The 23,131-nt window shown below is 45.4% G+C and overlaps 1 protein-coding gene across 5 annotated transcripts in view; it reads left to right on the forward strand.

The window, feature by feature from the left end:
- Positions 1-23,131, forward strand: part of RNF152 (ring finger protein 152) — a 79,521-nt gene that overhangs the window by 17,648 nt on the left and 38,742 nt on the right. For 2 of the 5 annotated variants that reach the window (XM_027736782.2, XM_039388922.1), the window contains exon 1: positions 17,755-17,966. The exons of 1 other annotated variant lie outside the window; for it this stretch is intronic. The gene's annotated coding sequence lies outside the window, so the exon portion shown is untranslated. Of the gene's footprint in view, positions 1-17,602; positions 17,649-17,754; positions 17,967-18,009; positions 18,093-23,131 lie in introns of those variants that run through there. 2 more of the 5 variants (XM_027736790.2, XM_027736788.2) reach the window with 2 other exon arrangements.

The following is a 23,131-nucleotide window of genomic DNA, read 5'->3' on the forward strand; positions in this document are numbered from 1 at the left end:
GCTGTATACGAACCCATACACTTTCCAAAGCTCTGCTCTCCAGATTTCCCTCCCAGGTTATTGGAACAAGGTGACCTTCTGTGGTTACTAATCCCAAGTGGGTGACCTGATTGTTTATGGGATCGAGAAAACCCAAGAGACTGATAACTACTGGAGTGGGACCTGGGAGCAGCTAATTTAAAACCACTTTAAACTAACTTTTGTTTTCTGCCTGAGCTGGCCCAGAGAACTGGGGGCAGTTGTACCCAGCCTAGTGCATCCTGACAGTAAAACTCTACATCCTGCTGGGACTGGAAACAACGCAAAGCCATTTTCTCAGGAAACAGCTTCATGCAACCATGATCTAAACAATAAATTACACATCAGTTTTGAGCAGGCACCACTGACTGGAAAGATTTTTTATTTTAAATCTTTTGCCGGTGTTTATAGTGTGGACATGACTTACTGCAAATGAAGAAAATGTAAAGAAGTTGAATTCAACATGATTGTATTTGCTGATCTTTTTGCATGGTTCCTTCTAATTAATTTGGGAGCTGTTCAGTGAAATTTGGCTTCCTTTTTCTTTTCTAGCCACTAGTTTTACTTTCAGGACCTAGGACAAAAGGAAAATTTTAAAGTATTTTCCTTTATATAGTGTTTTTTAAGTTTGAGAAAAGAACCACAATCATTAGTAGTATTTTTGCTTTAGTGTATATTTGTGGATGCATTTATTGTTTGTGTAATATTTGTATTTTCAATGAAGTTTGTTCCTCTGGTGTCTCTTTCATCCTGTTTAGTCAAACCTGGTTTATTTTCTGGATTATTCTTGTGGTTGTACAAGTGTCTATGGTCTGACATTTGAAAATGTCCCTTACCTGGTCATGTATACACATGATTTCACACAGCCATGGGTAGTTCTCCGTTGACGGGATTGGTCCAAGACCCTTAAGGGAGGCTTGAGCAATTTTAGGAAGTGATGAGGATCACCCTTTTGAAAAGCCAGCCTTTTGTTTAAGGATTGATCAAATCAGATGCTGGGGAACTGATGAATCCCTTGTGCTTACATCTCAAAACCCCTGGCTTTCCACAAGTGACACGTGGTTGTCCTTAACAATAGACAGATAAAACCTGAGTTAATGGTGTAAGAGGCAATTTGGCTTACAGTTATGTGCATTTTATTTAGATAATTGTAGGACCTCACTAAGAAATGTGAAGACAACTTAGATTTACAGGCATGTCTTATGTTCATGCAAAGAAAAATTTGGGGGTATGGTGTTTAAGTTCCTGAGAATGACCACATGAGTCAGAAGCTGAACACCAAAGTAGCTTATGAAGGATCTCAAAAGGGAAAACAAATATCCCAAGGTCATCCTCACAAGGGAGATAAAAAAATGGGAGACTGCCAGCAGGGTGAGGAGGCTTGACTTTTAAGGCTATCATCTCCCTGGTTTTGGAAAGGGTGGCTTTGGGTCAGACAGGGTGAGAGGAAAAAGCCCCCTGCCCCAGCCAGCTGGATCGATCTGCAGAGACCCATCAGCAGCACAGAAACAGGCCCCACCTCCACTTCTGGGGTATTTTGGTTGTAGTGAAAGGCTCAAGAGATGAAGAGAGGGAAATTTGTTCTTTGCTAAATTGATATTTGAATTGTGAAATGTTTCTAATAAAATGCAACTCAGGGAGGAGCTTCATCTGACCAGCATTTGGATGAGTCTGATACTGAACAAAGTGATATCAAATAATACACTGCATCTGAGTATAGGTTAGACTGAACCAGAATTATTTCATGGCAGTACATATCCACAGCTTATTGAAGTTGGAAGGGTGGCACCCAGATGTTTTATGCTGCTAAAGCACCTGGGTTCTTTGACATTCTCATTCTTTACTCCCACTCCAAATGCAGCGTGATGCTTCCCATAACGTCTTTCTTAATTGCAAGCAAGAGCTTGAAACTCGCCCAGGATCAAAGGCTGCATTTTGACAGTTCAGGTGCAATTAAATGTGAGTATCAAGTAGGGTGTCTGCAATTTATTATTAAACCTATGATGAAGTGCCGGCATAACATTAGAGTCACGACGCCTTCTTGCAGATCACGTAGATATCTAAATGGGTGCACTTGCAGACAGAAAATTGTGCTCCAGTCATTGGAGGCTTGGGCAAAGCCCAGCTAATGCTGAATAGCCAGCCAGTCCTATAACAATGTTTTTCATTGCAAACATAGGTCTCTTAACTTGCTAAAAGGGAGCCGGGGCAAGCATTCAACAAAAAAATGTCTTTAGTCATGGACCAGATATAAGGGAGCCAGATAGCTGCTGGCTTTGGAGCAGTTTTGAGTCAAGAACATTTGTAGTATCCTTGGTATTCACACTCAAAGGCTTCTCTTAGAGCAAATATCTGCCTGAGCATGGAAAAGCAAGATCACATTTGCCTCTGAGATCTGTGCTCCGGTAGATTAAACCCATGAATGTTTAACCCACTCTTTTTAAAAAAAAGTAGAGGAACTTGAATTAAGCAAAACATCCAGTGGGATCCAGACAGAACGAATACCAGAAACCTCCTCAAATGTTTGTTAAGGTAGAGGAGAAAAGTAATTGTTCTATAATTTCCTCAACTCCTGAAAAAAGCACTCTCTGCTTCTGTTCTTCTTTTGTAGGAGATCTTTAAACACGTGCAACTACAAGAGAGAATTGATGAAAACTCCACGAATCCAAGTCAGTATTTCTGTGGGGTTTATAAGAAATGCTTGGACACTGGAGTGACAGTTAACGTTCCCTTTTGAAGAAACATGTCAACTGCTCCATGGTTGTCCTGTCCGCGGTTGTTCCTCCTTGTCTCTCATCAGAAAATAATTTGTACTCTCTTGTGAAAGTAATGAAAATCTTTCCTCTTTTGCTGCCATCTCTTTTCCTGCTGGATTGATGGGTGTTACAGACACTACTGATGTACTGTCTGAGGCTAAAACTCAATAACAAGCTGAAATCATATTTAAGGAAATGAGTCAATATGTAAAACAGGAAGGAAACACACTGAATTAAACCTAGAAAACTACATAGCATAGTGTAGTGCAGGGGTTTAATACCTTTGTACTGTGAAACTGGGGAAATGAACTTTCAGGTTCAATGTCTGTGGTGGGCGGTGTTTCTACTCTCTCTAGTCAAAATACATTAATTACAGAAGGATCAAATTGGCATAAAGGAATTGCTCTCAATGAAGTAACACAAATTAAAGCATGGTGGAAAGAAAGCCTGGTGAAAACTGTCCTGAAGGCTGGAGGAGACAGGGAAAGGGAAGATGAAATCAGTACCAAAAGAGTGAAATGCCAATCCCACTCAAGGATCATGTGGCTCGAGGAATATGGGGAAAGGGAAAGGAGTTTGACTCTGTGCTGGAAATTTTCACCTGAAGGTAAAAAAAGGGAATAGTGTGTCCTGGAGGGTTTTAAAGAAAAATTCGTGCTCAGCCTATTGCCCAAGTGGTGCAGTGCTGCCTGTAAATATTGAAACATAACTTTACCGAATGGGCTGGCTGAAATGCTACAACCCAAGCACCGTGAGAAATGTATTTGTCAACACATTGAGGAGAGTGGGGGGGTTGGGTGGAAAGCAAGCCAAATTAACGACAACTGCCAAAAAAGTAGAGCAAAAAAGGTATACTTTCCCTTGTGTATCAGAAGCTGACTTTGTGCCAGGCTCTGTCAGGAAGTGAAGGGAAAGACGCTCAGAGGCTGCCAAGTCCCCAAACAGGTCTTCATTTCCTGCTCTTAGTATTTTGCTACATTTGTATTTGGTCAAGAGTAAGGGGATGATGATAAGGATAGATCCATTATTTTGTGGAGCAAGGTGGAAAGACAGGACTGCCAGAAAAATCCCTTAATTTGGATTTGTGGCCTTGAGGCCACTTTGTCTTCTTATGGTCCCAGAACAAGCCATGGGAGCTGAGGGAAACTTCACTGCACTTCATGCCCCAGGGATACCTTCCACGCAGGGCTTAAAGAAAGCCTGGAAGACTATAAACAAGTTTTTGAATGCACCAGGAGCTGGCTTTTATTCTCTCTGGTTTGCATATTGTGAAACTGGAGCACTGAAAAGTTGATTTTCAGAGTTTCCTACTGCTCGACACCTACATGAAAGGTCAGCATTTGCTCAGGAGGAACCAAGGACGACTGCTCTTTCTCATAACTTTGAACAGAAGCCACTTCTTTGCTAAATTTGCTAGCATGCAAATGCTGGTGAAAGTCAGCACTGCAGTTGACTAAATCAGAGTTTGCAATCTGTTCTTTCAGCACTAGATAGAGCCTCTTGTTATCACTGTGGTTTTACCCTCCCTAATGACTAATGCACTAGGAATAAATCAGTGACATGCAAACTGGCATGTTTTTCAGCAAGCACAATCGTCCATGAAATTTCTATAATTTTTCTCCTTCTCCCCATCCTGCCCACTTAACAGCATTTTTCTTTCCCTAGGAAACCGACCCTTACTGTGGGGAGTCATTTACAGTGCTGGCAAATGACTCAAAAAAAGCATTATGAACAGAGATGTCTCAAAAGGCCAGTTTCTGGCACCACACCACTTGGGCAATGGGCTGAGCAGGAATTTGTATTTAAAGGCTTGGTCTATGAATAGGGGACTTGGTTGCTGGTGATACCTCTGGGCAGAGAAGAAACAGTGTTTCTGTGGTCCATTATCATGCCATAATTATCCCAGATATAAATGAAGAGCTGGAGTCACAGCCATTGAAACGGAGTCAGTGACAGGGAATTTCACCTGGCATATCTGGTAATATTTTGGAACCAGTGATCCAAATTCAAGCACACAAACTGCCATGTATTTATTGCATAAACATATATATATTTTGGACAGCTGCAATATGGTGTGTACTCCTGCTGTTCTTTTGACACTATTAGCTCAGTAAAACTACTAATTGAACTTGTAGTGCTGAAAATACTACAGCCATATGTGTAACTGCAGTGTGTACTTCATAAATGAGATGATGCCACCATGAACTGTGAAAATAATGCAGCTGTATAAAATTAGAGTGATGAATGTGCATTGGCATGCAGTTCTACTGTGCAAGCCAATGCTGGTACCAAACTGTTCCCTCAAAAACGCGGGCGTTTAAACACGCTTTATAGGGCAGCAATTGCTTACTCTGCACTTAGTTTCTGTGTGGAATACAAGGCTGGTATTTTTTTTTCCTTCCATCCAAATTTTTCTACTTTGATGACATTTCTCTTATGATGGCCGACCTCCAAGCTAGGTGGGCTTTGGTTCAGTTTTGGAGAAAACCACCCATTCTGGTCTGTGACCTGCTGCTGTGGTCCAGGAGCCCCCAGGTGGAGGGAAGTTGAGAAATGGGACAAAGCAAAGTATGACAGTGGGGGATTTTGTCTTTTCTGCATTGCTCTTCTAAGGACAGAGAAAATCCTCAACCATCACAGGCCATCTACATACAGCTCCTTAAACAAAGAACAAACTAGAACAAGGGACAAAGACCTAGAGTTGAAAGTGGAAAAACAAGGAACATAATTACGGTCAAATGACACCCAAGAGACAGAGGTTTGGGAGTGAATCCTGATGACTCACAGAGGAGGGAGAGGACAGAGGACGAGGAAGCAAAGACCGTGATTGCTATCAGCTTCTGGAGGGAACTTCCCAGGCACATCCCAGGCTATCACATGGTGATCCGAGGGAAGAGGCCAGGAGAGATGAGGGCTGCTTAGTGAGTGAAACATCTCTTCTTTGCGGTCACAGGGAAACCTGGCCAGACTGCCAGGACATTATCTAGAGAAGACAATGGTGATGAGAGCAAATGAAACAGGTTTGTGGTTGTGGTTGTTCTTTTTTTTTTCATAAAGTAATCTGCAGCTGCTACAGTATTGCAACATTAAATATGAAGGTTTAGAAGCAATTAAATCTCTGGCCAGTGTGACTACACTGATGGATGATTCCTGAAAGAGGCACACTCGGGATAAGGATAGTTAAGCTATCAGCAGATAAACAGAGATTTTCCAGCTTCCACATGCAGAGCAATCGCTGCAGGCAAGGGTGCATCACTGGGGGGTGACTGCCACTGTTTATCGATCTTGATAAGCATTCAGAAACCTCTGTGAACAAATAGCAGCCATGGCTCTTATCACCAGGACCATAAACCGAGACTCTCCCTCTAATACTACTCAACAAAAAACCCCAAACCCCTACATCCCAGAAGCAATTAGCAGCATGTGGGAGATCTGTAGAAAATACTGGTGAGTCCATATGCAGAGCCCTATGCCACAGCACACTTTTCTTACCTCAGCTTACCAGTGGTTGAATGAAATGAGGTGGTGCACTACATGTATTTAGCAGAAAAAGATCACATCTCACAGTCAGTCAGAGTAACCTTGCTCTTTAAATAGTCACTATTTAAAATTTCATTTTTCATGCCGTGGCAACTCCATTGCAACCCCCCCCACACCAATGCCTTAAAATATGGCATCCACAAGAACCAACCTGCTGGTGAGGCTGTGATGGTGCTTCGGCTGCAGACATGACTACATAGCATCAGCTCCAAAGAGAGGTTTGTCATACTGCCATCAGCACTTTCCTGTTATATGGGATGTCTGGACAGGTAGGACTCTGGCATTAGACTCTGGCAAGCCGCAACCTGCAACTGCAGCTTTTTTCAGAACTCAAAAATAATTCAATGTGAGGCAAGGATTCGCTGCGCTGAGAGACCAGAAACGGGTTCCCTTCTCACCTTTGATTTGTAGCTTGGTCCTCGTTGTCCATTTGAGCACTTCCCCCAAAGCTACTTGGCAGTTTCCTGCAGCACCATCACACGTCAGAAAAGTTTTCCTCTTAAATTAAAGGACAGGGCAAGCTGGCTGTGGCTGGATCTGGATAGAGCAGGATGCTATTATTTAGAACACGACAAGAATGAGAAAGGTGGTTATGAATGTTCAGGCCAAAGAATATACTTCATAGCAGCAGGGAAGGAATTATGGGGCATGAGGTGAAAAGAAAAGAATAAAATGCTAGCATTGAGAACTATGCTGCCTGATCTGACTTTGATAAAGTCATAGCGAACAAGACTGAAACTACCTGGGCCAATGAGTCTCCTGTGGAGAGCAGACTGATTTGCTTAAGACAGCTATCATGGGTAGGAAATGTGACATCCCAAGCAGGGGAGGGGTTTGGTGAAGTTGGTCTCTCTCTCATGGCTCTGTTCAGGCATTTGCCTAAAAGATACTGCTACCGAGTTCAGAGCCTGTAGACCACTGGATTTGTCCACTCCTACTATAGTGGGGTAGAGAATCTGTCTTCTCTCATCTGTTGCTAGCAACATTGGATAAAAATGCATTCAAGAGAAAGCAACACCCTTCTGACTTTAAGCTGTAATTGAGCTCTGTCACACATAGCTGAATCATGCTTTGAAAAACTCTGCCTATACAAATATTTTCTTCATGTTCATTTTCCACATTTTCCTTTAGGCACCAGCATCACAGAATTTTGAATAGTCTGCAGTATACTATATACTATATTATATATGAGGATATTAGCCAATAATATCCTTATTCAGTAGAAAGATTGGGCACACGTGACCTAAGCACGGAGATATATTGCTGTTACTTCTCCCACAGAGGATCTTTCCCTGTGTTGATCCATGTCCCCTTAGCTGAGCCCCTACTCTTGAGTCAGTGGTGAGCAGCTGGGGAGGGACTTCCAGAAGAGAGTAGTTATATCTCTCCCATTGGAGACAAAGGCTTTTCTTTGTTATAAATTGGGAAGATGATGATGAAAGGAAACCTTAGCGGAAAAAAGAATAAGACAAAAGAGCCTCAGAGGTCTGTAAAGCATTGTAGAGCTATGTCAGAATGGGTTTAAAAAAGACTGAAAGAAAGAAATTAGTAGAAAATTAAGCAATGGAGAGGTCAGACTTGCAGGTAAGGTGAAAACAGCAGCATAGCATTTAAAGGAAGAGAGACAGGAAGGGAATAAGCCATGGGAAAAACTAAAACTAGAAATAGTTGGAAGGGAATTAAAATGTTAGAGGGAGAGCATGAAGAAAGCCATGCAATATTAGGGCTACCTTCTTGATTATTTTTCACTGGCAGCTGCTAAGGGTCCCATTGCTGCACATTCCCCTCCCTTCACAGAGAGCAGCCAAGCACTTCTCTTTGAGATGAATGTGCAAAACAGTTTTGAATGCTTCAGCTTTAAACAAAACACTCTCCAAAGCCCCCTTCTGCCTTGGGCAGCTTCCCCCCAAGCCTCCCTGGTGGAAACCTGGCAACTTTGTAGGCTGTCATGAGCTCCTTTTGCAGATTGGTCCATTATTAATACTGAAATATGAATACTGGTATGAAAAAAGTGAGAATCAGGCTAAATTTCCTTGCAAAAAGGAGAGATGTAATCTACTCCCTCCTCCGTGTCTCTCCTTACATGCCTTGTGCTCACTCCTTGCAGACAGGTGGGTGGAGATGTCAGCTCTAACAGGTGTAGAACTGCTTTATGGGACCCTCAAATCCTGTTGCAGTCAATGGAAATTCTGCCAGTCACTTTGATGGGACTTGGAGTGGCCCTGCAAGGCTCACACCCCTGAAACTCACACCAACCCCTACCCATTGGCCTCTTCAGAGAATCTGATCGGCTGAGTGATTTACTCAGTGGGAAAGTTGTGAAGCTGAGAAACAGCCTTTAGTACTTTTAATTCTTCCCGTGAGTAAAGGGAGGCCTTTTCCAAGCCTGAAAAAGTGTATAAAAGAAAAGCCTTTCTCACAGGTAATTTTTTATCAGTCCAAGCAGTGACATAGTAAATTTTTCAAAAGCTTGCTAGCGATTTAAGGGCGTAATCCCATCTGACTTCAGAAATGAGACTTAGACAGGTTTTTGCCCTTGAGCCACATCTCTAAGGACGTCTGTGCTCCTTTAAGGAAGAGGTGAAAATGGGGTTCTAAGCAACTCTTTTTGAATCAGAGGCATGTATAAGAGCTGACATGCCACAGGACTGATATTTGACATATGGATCTAGGCAAGTCGTGCAGCCCAAAGGATCTGAACTGGAAACCTCTGCACTTATTTTCAGGCAGCAATTTATATGAGATCTAAGTGGCACTGTGCTAGAGAACATGAACACCCTTGACTGGAGCTCTAGGAGAGTGAGTGTTAATGAAGTGCATCTATGAATTTAATAATAAGCTTATTCTCTCAGACCATATACAGGTTGTTTGGAAAAACATATACTAACTGAATGAGTCTGAAAAAAAACAGAGTGTTTTAAAGCTTTCCCATTGTGGTGGTAGAACCAATGAAGCTCTGCCATGTTGATGGAGGCCACAGCGGTAGGACCACTACTAGCGAGGGCTTCTGCACTGCTGCAGTCACAATGGCTTTCTAGCTGGTGAGATCTGAAACGCTCTCAGAATCATCTTGTATTCAGCAGGGTAGGAGGCAGAAAGCCCATAAGGACATACAGCAGCAACTGTAGTCTGCCACACTCTGGACACGGTGACATAGGTTTGAATGTCGCTGCCTTGGCAGGTCTGTCCTGAAGACATTTGCTTGCATGAATAAATTAGACACAGCTGAAATCCCCCAAGCTTCTTCCAGGGGTGCAAGGGCTGCAGGATGAGGCCCTGAAGGAAAGGCTGTGCAAGGATAGCCTCAGAGCAGTTTGACCAGGCACCTCTGGCAGCGACAGCATTATTTTTTAAAATTGCTACCAGAAATGCAATCTCTCTGTGAGACATAGATAGGATGCTCTCGTTTTCAGAAGCTCCAATAAAAACCTCCATATTTATTTCATATATTCATGTACTTAACTAGCCATACTGTCTATCCCAGGAAATCCATGGGATTTCCCAAAGAGCTTTGTTACTTAATTCATTGTAAATGGTGCAGAATCTGCAGATGGAGTGTTAATTATAAGTGATCTAATTTTCAGGAAGTGTCAGGATAAAGTGCAGTCACTGCCATGCTAGCACTCAGCACGTAAATATCCCGGTGTGCTCATTTTTCTATGCATGCTTCAGATTTGACACTGAAATTCCAACCTTTGGTCCTTATCCTGTTAGCACAATGTGAGTAAAGTTATTTAGCTGAGGATGCTTCAGTGCTTCTCCTGCAGGTAAGAGCTGGCAAGATCAGCCAGTGGTTTGCAAATATGTAGTGTAAACAAATCAAGAGAACAAGTCTGCATAAACATAGAGATTTATACACCTCACTTTATTTTCTCTGCTAAAGTACATGATGATGGGAACTGTCTTGCTAATTGTTGGACTTTTGTTTTTGAACACGGGCAGGGTGTTCTGCCTGTGATAACCATAGGGTTTATAACTCCAATCATGGGGTGTACAGCACCCTGAACTTGGTGGCTGTTTCGTCCTAATGAACTATATTTAGAGTGTTTACACAGTGTGCATTCATCTTCTCAAGGTCTGTAACATGAACTGTGGACTCTTACTGCCCTAAGGGTAATATATATGGTGCTTCTGCTAGGCTAGAGAAAATAACCTTTCTCCTACTCAGTTCGCTTTAATTAATGTTAGAGTTGAGTTGCACCACTTTTTTTTTTTTTGGCATACTCTGGGGCATGTTGAGACCTTAAGCTTTTGGTTAACATTTTCTGTGCCAGATGAATACCTCAGTCTGATTCTGGAGGGATGTCTCTGGATGTTCAGCTCTTTCTATGAATTTTTTTTCCACAACAGCTTCTTGTGAAAGACATAATGACATTGCATGCATAGAGCTAGATTTTCCAAATAATGTTATCACTGCCTGGTTGTAGTTTCCTTTCCAAAGTGCAATAGCCAAGAAAAGTGGTGCAACTCAACTCTGACTTCTGTGAAAAACACCTATATTCAGCTAAGTTATAAACCCTTGGAAAATCACAGTTTACACACACCTGGCAGAGGCTTTCTAAGTTTGGCTGTTAATCTCTTTGATGTTTCAGTCTGTGGAGGCCTTGCTCTGATCTATGGCTGCAGGGACTGAGAGGGAGGTTTCTGGCAAGGCTCTTCTTGGTGCCTTCTGGTACAACCATGGAGAATTGTGCTCTCTGTCATTGACCTCCTGACCCCAAAAGATGAGGAAGAAGGGTCCTGGCCTTTATTTGTGGAGTTGGCATAAATAGGTGGACTAAAACAGCCTAGAGAGAGAGACTTGAACTGGGGACTTGGAGTGGAGAAGATACTTGGCCTCACTGTAAGAAACCTGGCGTGCGACTTTGGGTGGCAAATTGAGGCTGGAAACTGCTGGGATGAAATGTGGGCAACAGTTGGGCAAGAAAAACTTGGGAGGTTGTGCTGAAGAGTGGAAACTGGCCTATCAGGGCTGGAGACCAGGGATGAGGGAACAGGGAGCCTGGGACCTGGAGCGTGGGTGGTGGCACATGGGGAGGTAACAGGGTAGGTTGGCAGTGGGGAGCAGGATGATGAGATTGTGCTTCTGAGAACCCATGTAACTGAAGAGGAGCCCAGGATGCTCTGAAAAGCAGCATGCACTCATGTAATTTAAGTGTGGGATTATGTCAGGAGGGACTTGCAGTCACCCTTAGTTTGGGTGTCTTCTAATTTTGAATACTTACATTTGCAAACTCAGTTTTCTCTTTAATGGAGCTATTTGTCAATGATAGGACTACCTGTTTCTCTGTAGGGAGCTGGCGCCAAAAGGCTATCATGGTGCTCTAGTATGCAAGTCCTGAACAGTGTTGCATTTAGTAAATTATGATGAAACATCTCCATGTCATTTATTTGTGGTGCTGTTTGTATATGAGGACTGTAATTCTCTTAAACCTCATCTACTTCAGAGTAGTGAATTAACATGGATGATTGAGGGGCTGTCTAACTAATGGACTTTCAATACAGTTAATGCCCAGCAACAAATTCAACGTTTCTTTGGATAACGGAAGAGTTTAGTTTTTTTAAATAATCAAGTTTTGGTAATTTAAATTCACTGGTGTCAGAAAGTTTTTCACATAGACTTTTTCTCTTTTGCTTAATATACAGCAAACTATTAATTTTTGAGAAGATACAGGCATGACTTGGTACAGTTACAAACAAAGATTTGATCAATATCAGTGTATTTTTCTAAATATCGCCTTGTGATAGGATAAGGGGAGATAAAAGCACAGCTCTGGAGATAATTGCCAGAGCTTATAAACACTCCTCCCCCCCACACCCCCCTTTCATTTCATGACAGCTGCAGCAGCAGAGACAATATCCAGGACTGTACAGAGAGTGCTGGCTGTGGTAGCACCCCTGGTGTGTTTATGCAGCTCTCTGCACTAGCAGGAAATGATCAATGGTCAAAAATGTCAAAATCCAGCAGTAGACAGCTCTGAGTGGCCTGCTGTTGCTGACCATGCTTTGAGCTTGGGGTTGGACAGGAGGATCTCCAGAGGTCCCCTCCCACCTCAGCCATGCTGTACCAAGATGGGCCCAATGCCCATGTCAGGCACATCCACATAGGCTGCTCAGAGGCTGGTGGTGACATAGTGCCATAGGTGGGACCCTGGTTGGTGGGATACAGGGTTTATGGCTCCTCCAATGTGTCTTGCTGAGACTAGTCTGGGCCACCTTTTTGAGGGAAGCAAAGGGATGTGTCAGCAGATCCAGGTGCTCTCCAGGATTAGGAGCCTCAGGGTGCTGTTTGCACTGCCTATCTGTGGGCACTAAACTTCAATGAGGGAAGCATTTTCCCCTGTTTTATCTGTGGAGGGAGATTAGCCCAGGCAGAAGGAGACTCAGAGTATGGATTTCTGCTCTGAATCACCTCCAGGGACATTTTCCCTTTGGGTGTAAGGGCAGTCAGCTGATACTGAAGGAGCAATTTCCCTACATTTTGTGCTTCAAGATGTCAATGCACCTGAGATGTCAATGCAGGCTAAGAAAATGGGATTTGTTCAGCCTGGAAAAAAGAAGGCTTCAGGGTGACCCAACTATGGCCTTCCTGTACCTGAAGGGACCCTACAAGAAAGATGGAGAGGGACTTTTTACAAGAGCATGTAGTGACAGAATAAGGGAGAATGGCTTCAAACAGAAAGAGAGTAGGCTTAGATTAGACATTAGGAGCAAGTTCTTTGCTGCAAGGTTGGTGAGGCACAGAAACAAGCTGTCCAGAGAAGTTGTGGATGCCCCTGGAAGTGTTCAAGGCCAGGTTGGATGGAGCTCTGAGCAACCTGGTCTAGTGAAAGATGTCCCTGCCCTTGGCAGGTGGTTGAAACTAGATGATCTTTAAGGTCCCTTCCAACCCAAGCCATTCTATGGTTCTATGATTCATTTTTAAGGTTATAGTTAATAGATAAGCATTTACAAATTATTGCTATCAGGAGACAATTATTGGTCAAATTCCTATACCCAACCCAAGGACAAAAAGTGGTCTAAATTGCATACAGATGAATAGAGAATTTGTTGCTCTCCTGTGGTAAGCATATTGACCATCTTCTCCTGCTTGAAGCCTTTAATGTTAGCACAGGGGGGAAGGCTCTCCTCCTAACTAGAGGGTGATTCTGGTGTTTGGGTTTTTAATTGGGTTTTTTTTGTAGGTTTTTTGTTTGTTTCGTTCTCTTTTGGTTTATTTTTGTTGTTGTCGTTTTAGTTTTTTTCTTTTTTTCTTTTTTTTTTTTTTGAGACAGAGAGACTGGGGTTTTGAAGCAATTTATTAAATGGAGTTACCACAAATATGTCTCCTTTTTACATGTCCATTTTCAGGTTAGCGACCTGTAAAAATACTCACTCTGCTGAATCTTTTAAAGCATGCAATAAAACAGAGTTTTATGGAAGAGAACAAGGCAGTGTATACGAGTCTGACAGATTTCAATGAGCCAAAATGTTCATTGTAATTTTATGACAGGGTATCAATATGAGAACTGACAATTACCTGTGATCAGTGAGGCCTGAACCTCTTTCCACCAATAGGTGCTTTTTTAATCACTATGGGCTGTGTTTTTGTCTCACAGTTTTAGGCAACAGCCTTCTGCAAAAGTTTTGTGTAAGGTGTGAGGTTTAACAAGCCCTGATTCAGTAATGATTTTAATGGTTAATATAATTTTCCCCCTTAGTCCCAGAGGTCTGAGACCATAGAAATATTCATTTTTTTCCGCTGAAGGATGTTATGTGAGCAGGGGAGATTACGAAGTTTGGTTGGATTCTGTTGTCTCATACATGTGTGCTCGCTGGCTGCTGGACTGAATGGAAAAGTGCTAGGCTCTTCCTGCCTCTTGCTTGGGGAGGGTTCAAAGAAGTTTTTTTCCTCTGCCCTATTAGAGATTTAAAAAAGAAAAAAAAATAGGGACACTACTGCCCCTGATTACTCCTCCTTTGACAGCTTGGCCAACAGTTTCAAAAGCAGTTGAAAGAAAACAGGAAGACACACAGACAGCGTGATGATTTAAACTTTGTTTCTCTAGGAAACAGGGCTAGGAAGAGTACGTAAGCCTCTTTGTAACAGAATCAACCTTCTCCAGACTTAAAATTGGCTCAGAAATGAAAAGGAATGGATCCTCCATGTGCTGATTATTTTAAAAATGCTCACAAGCTGTCATTCAGTTTTATGACTATTTTGTGACTTGCTCCTGGAGCTGAAAGTTTGATGCTGAGGTCTTATATATATATAGTGTAGTAGAGGTCCCTTAGGTCATCATAATAGAGATACCTTTGTTATGGTATCCCAGTGCTACCCTAGCACTTATAGGGATTGCTCCTATTGATGGGGGTCCCCATCTCCCCAGTACTAATTGTGCTTCGGTGAATGTGTCTGACAGCAATTTGCTCTCATTGACTGTTACATATGATGTGCTTACAAAAATTGCTAGAAAAATCCAGATGGGCCCTGATCCAACCAGATTGGCGAGAGAATAGTAAAGGGCAGAAAAGCACAGCTGCCTTTGCATGGCACAATGCAGGGCTATCGTTCACTCTCTCCTTCCATGCCTCTGGCACTGGATGAGCCCTGTTGAGCTTTTTTTGTCAGCTGGGAACTGAAAAGGACAGTACCAAAGAACTTGCTGTTTTTTACAAATCTGTGTCCTGATGCAAACTTTTATTGAAATAAAGTGTGTGGAACAATCTGAAGCTGAAATCCATTTATCTTTGTTTTTTATTTTTTTTCCCAAGCCTATTGCTGGGAACTTTCTTCCCCAGAGACTTACAGACTCTTCTGTCATAACAGGTGCAGCCTGGGGGACGGTGGTAGCAATCCACGGATCCTCCTGGGAGTAATTACGCTTCTTTTCGAGTTCCCCTTGTCTGATGCATCTCTCTGGTAGCACTTCTGCCAGGAGCTGTGCTCATACGTTAACTTTAATCCATTCAGTAGAGGGAGTCAGATGCTAAAATCTGAGCTAGCCCCTCCAGATCAGGACCTTGTACTTGCATGCAGGATCTGAAATACTTGATTCTTTGCTGTCTGCTTAACCCAAGTGGGGGTGTCTGGGATGTCTTGATCTCAGCTGAGCTGGCTAAACTCTGCTGTAATGATACAATCACAGCAGCAACAACAGCAATATAATTAAGAGTTATCGTGCCAATGCTCTTCAATACTGCCTTGCAGGATCCATCTCTGCAAGTTGGTGATATTTCTCTACATCTGTGTAGCTCCCCTGCCTCTTTGGTGGACACTGTTTGCAGCAGTACTTGCTGGTGAATAGTTGGAGGGACATTTGGTTCCATTTTATGATGAACTTTCCTCTCTTGTGTCCGTGGAGATCTGGTTCCATAGCACAGCTTCTAGGCACCAGCTGCCACCTGTTTTATAAGGAAGAAAGAGGGAACTGATGTAGGGAAGGTGCACAGAGGCATATAAGGAATTACGCCTCCCAAACTTGGTGTGTCTCTTCAAAACCAGGATGTTACACAAAAAGCTGATGTGAATTTGGCCTACGGATCTTCTTAAACTGTAAAAACAACCATGGACCCCAACTCCCCAGCATCTCAAAGGCTGCCTTGAATGGCCAGGGTGGGAAGATGTGGGTCACAGCAGGTGCCATGGGTCATGGCCCATCCCAAAGAGCAGAAGGAAGGATGGCAGGAGGCCCCTGTACCCCTGCCCAGTAAGGGATGCCTCATGAGAATCAATGTGGGTTTTTGTTCTTCTCAGCTGCATGGTGGGAGAGCAGTGAAATCTTACACACAATCCTTGTAGCCGATCAGCAGAGAAGCAAAAGTCAGCTGCATGTCCTAAAATGATGCCTGTGGTGTAAAACACATCAGGATGGTAGTGACTAATACTTTGGAGACAGACATGAAGAGGGAACCAGTCTCAGACTGGTGGCTAAAATTTGGCCTATTTGACTTCTTCTCTGTTATCCCAATTATTTCATTAGGAAGTTTTGAACCAAGAAACACTGTGGGATGCAAAAATCTGCTTCAAATGTTCATTCTTAGAATGGTAATTGAGTTTTAAATATTTATAGCAGAACCTGGAGTTGTACTAGTGAATGCATTATAGACTCTCCCCAGTGGTAAGCCTGGCTTGCTGGAGTCCTTGCTCTGCAAATAGCCCCACTACAATGAAGAGAGGGGAAAGGAGGAGGAGGAGACCAAGTAGGCTTCTGTGAAAATGATTTATTTAGCTGATTTTAGAGGTCGGTCTTACTCCTGCACAGGCATCTCTTTCAGTGTGGAGCTACGGGAACTGGGGAGGAGAGGGTTGTTCTAACCAAACCTGGAACCTGGATAACCTAAAGGTCTGCATTCATACCACTTGCAACTGTTTGCCATAAAACAACATTAGCCCTGCAAAAAGATGAGTCAATGAGGAGTGAAAGACTCTTGGCTACTCTTGCCATTTGTAGCTCTTGCTGCTTGCCATTACTGATCCCACGTGAAACACTAGGAGGTAACATATGCATTTTTTTCTTTTACTGCTGATGGAAATAAGATTGTTTTCCCTGCAGGCAGTGCAGAAACGAATCCATGATCCTGTGCTCTGTAACAGGAATAGGCCGTGGTGCAACGGATAAAAGAGAGGCCTTATTCCTTAGCCCAGCCCTAGTCTGCTGTGGGAAGACAAAATGCCACATGTACGTATTCTCTTACTTTAATGTGCACTAGTAATACAGCTCTAAGCCCCTAGCTGAGATTGATGGTCCTCAAGGCTCAAGGCACCAGTCACTTGAGCCCGAGAACCTGTTTTGCAAGGGGGTCTTCAGCAGCCCTTGCGTACCTCGCAGGGGCAGCTCTGGTGGGTGTGCAGGAACAGCAGCCCCTCGGGGAGTGCGCTCAGGTGCACCAAGGCGCCCCTCACCTTGGGCCAGGTGGCAGAACAAGCTGCAGCTTAAACCCGCAGAGCCCTTTGCCAGCGCTGAGGAACTCTCCGAGTACCGCATCGCCCCTCTCGCCGCTGGCCGGGCCGTACCGTGCGGGGCACGGGGTGTCCGCGGCTGCCGCTGCCCTCACCGCTGCGCGGCCGCCCCTCCCCGCCCGGGCGGCCGCCGGGGGGTCCCGGTCCCGCTCCCTCTCGCCCGCCGCGAGTGGCCGGCGCGGCCCGGGCCGGGGCGGGGTGGGGCGCACCAGGGACCGGGCGGCTCCGGCGCTCCCGTCGCCTCGGCCCCGCCTCGCTCGGCCCCGCACCCCGGCGGGGCGGGGGGGACGGGGGGGGGCGGCGCCGGCTGCCGGGGCGAAGGCGCCGGCTGCGGCGGCGGGCGCGGGGCTGCCACCCCGCGGGCAGGCACGGCGGCGGCGGATGGCGGCAAGGTCAGTGGGCGCCCGCTTCCCGCCGGCGGGGCTCCCTTCCTCCCCGGCTGTCCCCCCGGAGCGGCTGGCGATGCTCGCGTGCGGTGGATCCAGCGCCTCCCCCTCCTCCTCTTCCCGGCGGGGAGCGGGGCCGCCCCGGGCGCGGATGCCCCCCGCCACGCCTCCCTCCTTTCCTTCCCTCCCGCCCGGGCGAGGGGGAGACGCGGGTTTCGTAAGCGCCTGTCCTGGCCGGCCCCGGCGCGCTCGGCTGGCTGCGGGCAGAGCGGGGCTGCGCGGCTGCCGCTCCCGCGGGCGGTGCCGGGGCGATGCGCGGTGCAGGTGAGCGGCCGAACAGCGCCCGGGTTCGCCCGCTGCCCGGGCACTTCGGAACCCGGCGGGGTCGCGCCTGCATCGCGCCAGCGCTGTTCCGAGCTGAGGAGGGTTATCCGTGTGCTTCGCGAGCAAGTAAATCCAGATAACTTAGAGAAGGGGTCTGGTGGGGTCCTTTGTTCCTGCGGGAGGTTTGGTGGTGGTTTAGCGTTGTTTGTTGTTTTTCTTTTGTTGGTGTTTTTCTTTTTTGTTTTTTGGTTGATTTTCCGCTCCCTTCCTCATGCCGGCAGTTAGCAGAAAAGATATGCGGTAACTCGAGTGCTGTCATTAAGTGCCAGACATCTCGCCGGGCTTTTAGGAAAAACGGCTTTAATTATTTTTTTAAGCCAACGAGGAGGAGAGGCGTGAAGCCCCCTGCCCAGGTAGGATCCCTGCTCTGCAGAGTGGCAGCGTTCAGAGTTCCTTACGGCGTTAGATGCTGTCTCCTGGCCGAGGTCGAGCTGCCAAAATGTGATTTACGGACCCTGCCGACATCCATCACCCGAGCGCTTTGTTCCGACACGCCGGACGGCGGAGGGACTTCTCCGGGAGCAGCTCTGCCTCTCCTGAAACGTGGATACGCTTAGGATGTGTGCACCAGGCTGCTAGCCAGGGAGGCATTAAGGGTGTGTGTTTGTGTAATAGGTGTCTAGCAAAAAAAAAAAAAGCAAACAGGCTTTTGATAAGGTCCCATTAATTGAACTGTAAACATAGTAATTCCTCTGTTCTTGTTTCCTCACTGAAACTCTTCCTCACAGATATGGCCCGTGGTTTTTGTTTTCTTTTTCTTCTTTTTTTAGTAGTACATTTCAGAGAGCTTTTGATACAGATTTGCTTAAGATTTTGGGTCTGATTGAAGCTGTTGGAACGTATTTGTAACCTTCCAACTTATGATGTATATGAAGGTCCTGTTTTCAGCCTTTCTGTACCCAGGCTGGGGTTACAGGCCTTTTTGAAATGTCCACCGAGTCTGCACTAATGTAGAGCCTATGGGATTATAATAACAGTAATTTAGGAAAAAAACCCCTTCTGCTGAAAACACTATTGTTGGCTATGTAATAGTGTGTGACTGGATTTCAGCTTATTGATTGCGTGAAAGGTGAAACATAAAAGTAGCTCTGGCCGAGGTGCACACAGCTGGGACAGCCTTGTGCTGTTGCTGGCTGTGGCACTGGCAGCACTGGTGTGCCTGTGATGGTTGGGATGGAGCTCTGTGGAAAATTCCCACCATGCACATGCTTTTGTTGACAGTGTAGTTAAAAAGCCCAAACCTCTGGTTCAAAGCTGTGAAGGTCTGTTAGAGGGTTTGGATAGCTGTCCGGGTATGTGGAGACAAATGGAAATGATGTGTTTTCTGCTGCTTGTCTGGGGGGATCAAAATTGTTTGGGCCACACCTGCTGCAAATTTTATATGCATATTGGGAAGTCTTGGGAGTACTGGACAGTACTGTGGAATATCCAGATCAGAAATGCCAGAGAGGCAATAAATGTTGCTTTGGCTCTAATATAGTCTGTTTAAATTATATGTTCAAATGCAATAACTTAGAATGAGTGTCTCATCCAAAGATTTGCTGTGGCTTAGCAGAGTGCCTAGGGAACGGGCAGGTAGATGCTTCTGGGAGCTGGTCACCCTTCCCCAGATGAATCACTTGGGCTTTCAATTTTGCCACAATCCATGGATATGTTTTTGTCATACCTGTTCCTGGCTACAGTTCAGGGTTCTCACCTTGACCCCTCGATGAACTGGATCAGAAACTCCGTCAGCCACAGTCTGACAGAGGCTTCAGCATAGTTTTAACTTCAGTCATGTGAGTTGTTCTAATGAAATTAAAGAGGGATACTAACAAGCAGGCTTGCATGCAAAGGGTTTAAGCTCAGGGCTGCCTCTCACAAGCCTTCCAGGGTGTGAACTACACATATTTTTTACTCGCATGGGGCTGAGAACAAATGCCGTATCATGTTTCGGTTCCGTGCAGAAGAGCTGACCACACTTGGGACCAGCACTGGCAGAGTAGGAACAGTGGTACCTCTCTGCTGGAGTTTTATGGAGGATTAGTTTGCACTTGGGACCTGAAGTCTTGCTAGAAACTAATGAAGCTTGTACTCCTAAGTGCTCAAGCCATCCTTTTGAGTGGAATTTAGTTTTCTAAGTCAGTGAAATATTTTTCAGACTGTGACCCCAATCAGTTGATGGTGCCTAGAGGATATGGGTCGAGAGCTATGCATGGACCTAGATGATGACCTGATCAGTTGATGTGACCCTACCAAAGACCCTGTGATTTGTGGTTTTGACCACATGGCTATTGACTTTGGGACCTGGCCTAAGGCTCCAGCCCTTTTAAGAGGAGTTCTTACATTGCCCTTTGTATACCTGTGTTTATTTGTCAGCCGGTTCTGCAGCTTTTCTGTACATCAAGATATTCAGGCAAGAAATTTCACTGACTTGAGCGTGGTTATTCAGCTGAGTAAATGGTGTGCAATCTGAGTTCAAAGCAGTAGATTTTGGGCATGAGTGCTCTCTTTTTGTGGAGCATGTGGGAAACTAGTTTCCAGAGCCTGGGATCTTGGCATGCCTTAAATTCTCTCCTGTTTTTACACTTTGCCTCTATCCGGTGGGGTGGGTGGGTGGGCTGGAAGTGAGATAGGAGGCTGGGCTATCCTCCCCTTTACAGAAAGCAGCTCTTCCAGAGAAATTCCACAGCTGTTTCTGAGTCTGTCCAGAGTTGCCTGCCTGCTTTGTTGATGCTGTTTTCTGCTGCTGTACTGTGCTCTGCGATGGGAGCAGAGGAGTCCTTGGAACTGATGTAGCTCTGTAGCATGATCCGTGAAACCGAGAGGGGTTAGGGGAAACCCTTCCAGCTCTCATCAGTGCAGCATCTCCCTATGTCCTCGGCTGACAAGGGCTCAGCATTTGTTGATACGACTGCAGCAGAGCTGCCCCCTGCCTCAAAGGCACCTTTGGTGACCAAGCACCAGAAACATGGGCTTAGAGATGCTGGGGATGGTAAGCAGAAGGATGCTGAAGTCTCTGGGATAAGTTCATTTCCAGGGCTGGTGCTTGTGAAGGAGAGAGGAGCCCCAGCTGCTTTCATAGTTAGAGCTGAGTAATAGTCCTTTAGCCTGACAAGGCATTTCACCCCTTTCAGATGCAAATCCCCTTGCCCTGTCTGTCTTCCTGCTGCAGAAATTGCCCCTCTGGAGTAACCCCCAGATGTAAATGAGTTTGCAATTTGCCCCTTCCCACTCCAGATGCAAAACAGCTGGGCAGTTGCAGAGCTGAACTGCAGTGTGTACTGTGCAGCTTCCAGGCTCGATTGAGCAAGGCATTGTTTTCTGGACCGTAGCAGAACATGGAAACACCACTAATCAAACACACCACAGTTTTCATCTGGTTTTATTTTATTTCATTTTAACTTAGTTTCCCCAGGAAATGAGCGCTTTTGTCTCCTGTTTGGCCAGTTTCAACCAGATTGCACCAATAGTTGACAGTCTGGAAGATCACTAATTTCCCACTTGTGTTTATTAAGATTAGTGGCTGGCTGGGAAATCTTTAAAGCATTGCTCTCTCTGACAAAAACTAGACTGTTTACAGCTATTCTGTGTTCTGCTGATAGCAGCTGCCTGGCCAGGCATTGCATGTGTGGTGGTCAAACATACAGCACCTCTCTAGCCCTGGCCAATTTGCAGGGTGTGCTTGGTCTCCAGGGCATGGGTGGCTATGAGGTAACGTCGGAGGGAGCTGCAGTGGCTGCAGTGGAGGGGCAGGAGGACAGAGGACACAGATCTCCCACAGATGGGTCCCATTTGGTACTCTTCCTTGCAGCCTGGCTACCCTTTAGTTTGTCAAGCTAAAGCCACCTGAGATTTAATGTGGCTTGCAGGCTGACACTCGTAGCTTGGAGCCTGCTTTCTTTGACCTCCAGGACACCTTGGGCTGAATGAAGGTGAGCATCAGATCAGATGGGAATGTGCATCCTGGGCAGGACTTATGTGCAAACTTGCACGTGTGCAATGGTGGCATGATAATCTGGGTGTTCACCAGCATCATCCTGTTGAATTCAATGATAATTTGACACCAATAACAGTCAGAGCCATATTTTTCTTCCAAAATGGCTTGAGAGTGAATACAGTCCTTGATTCCCACACAGCCCTCTGCAGGTGCGCACTTGGGTTGATGGGGTACTGTAAGGTGTCAGGGGCATGCTTCTGTGTTGCTAAGCATCCCAGTATAGATGCAGCTGGTTTGGCTTGGGTGGTCTGCCTTGGAAATCTGGACAACACTGTACTAAGAAAAGCAGACTCACCCTCACCCAGGCTGTGTGCTATACAGTATAGCTGTGTTCCATGTGGTGGGCACAGTTCTTCCAGACTTGGACTGAAGGAAGGACAAGCATCGACATTAGAAATAGGTTTCAGAGGTGTCAAGAACATTTGTGGGATGCACATGCAGTTCTTCAGCCAGTGTGTGTTTTGATACCCTCTTTGTTGCTGCTGATCTTCAGACAATACATACCTGTTGTCCTGGGGCATAGAGCATGGTTCTTCAGAGATCACCAGTGTCACTCTCTAATATCAAAATATTATGTGACACCTTAGAGGGCCAAGGTGAGTCTCAAACACCCTTATGCCACTCCTGTTCAGACAGCCTGTGGTGGAGGTAAAAGCAGATGTGTCTGTCAAGGTGAGATGAAGGGAGGAACTGTGTAGCTGGACCCATCATGGGTTATGGAGGATGTGGAGCACCAAGTCATGCCAACCGGGCAAAAGGAGATGTTATTCCCTTTCCGCACACACAGACTCTGCCTGTGAATCTCTGGCATCTGAATGCACTATTAGAGAAGTGTCACTCAGTGAAGGAGAATATCTCTTGCTTCCCTTCTTGTCCTTAGGCACCAACTCAGACCACTGGCATCTTGGCATGGTAGATGGCTGTGGTGAGAATGGACTCTTGGGCTTGGACAAGACATCCTGTGCAGTTCCCTCCTCTGGTGCCAGACACCCAAACTTCTGTGTCAGAAATCCTGAAGCAGGCAGTTGTGGGGTAAAATGTTACTGCGGTACCATCTCCGCCTGTTGTTAAATGTATTGGGCTAAGTATATACATTTAGTGATGGTGCAGTGCCTTGTCTGTTAGC

This window comes from Pipra filicauda, unplaced genomic scaffold (genome assembly GCF_003945595.2).
Source record: "Pipra filicauda isolate LSUMZ 115617 unplaced genomic scaffold, ASM394559v2 scaffold123_size2130275_pilon, whole genome shotgun sequence".
In the NCBI taxonomy this organism is placed as follows: Eukaryota; Metazoa; Chordata; class Aves; order Passeriformes; family Pipridae; genus Pipra; species Pipra filicauda.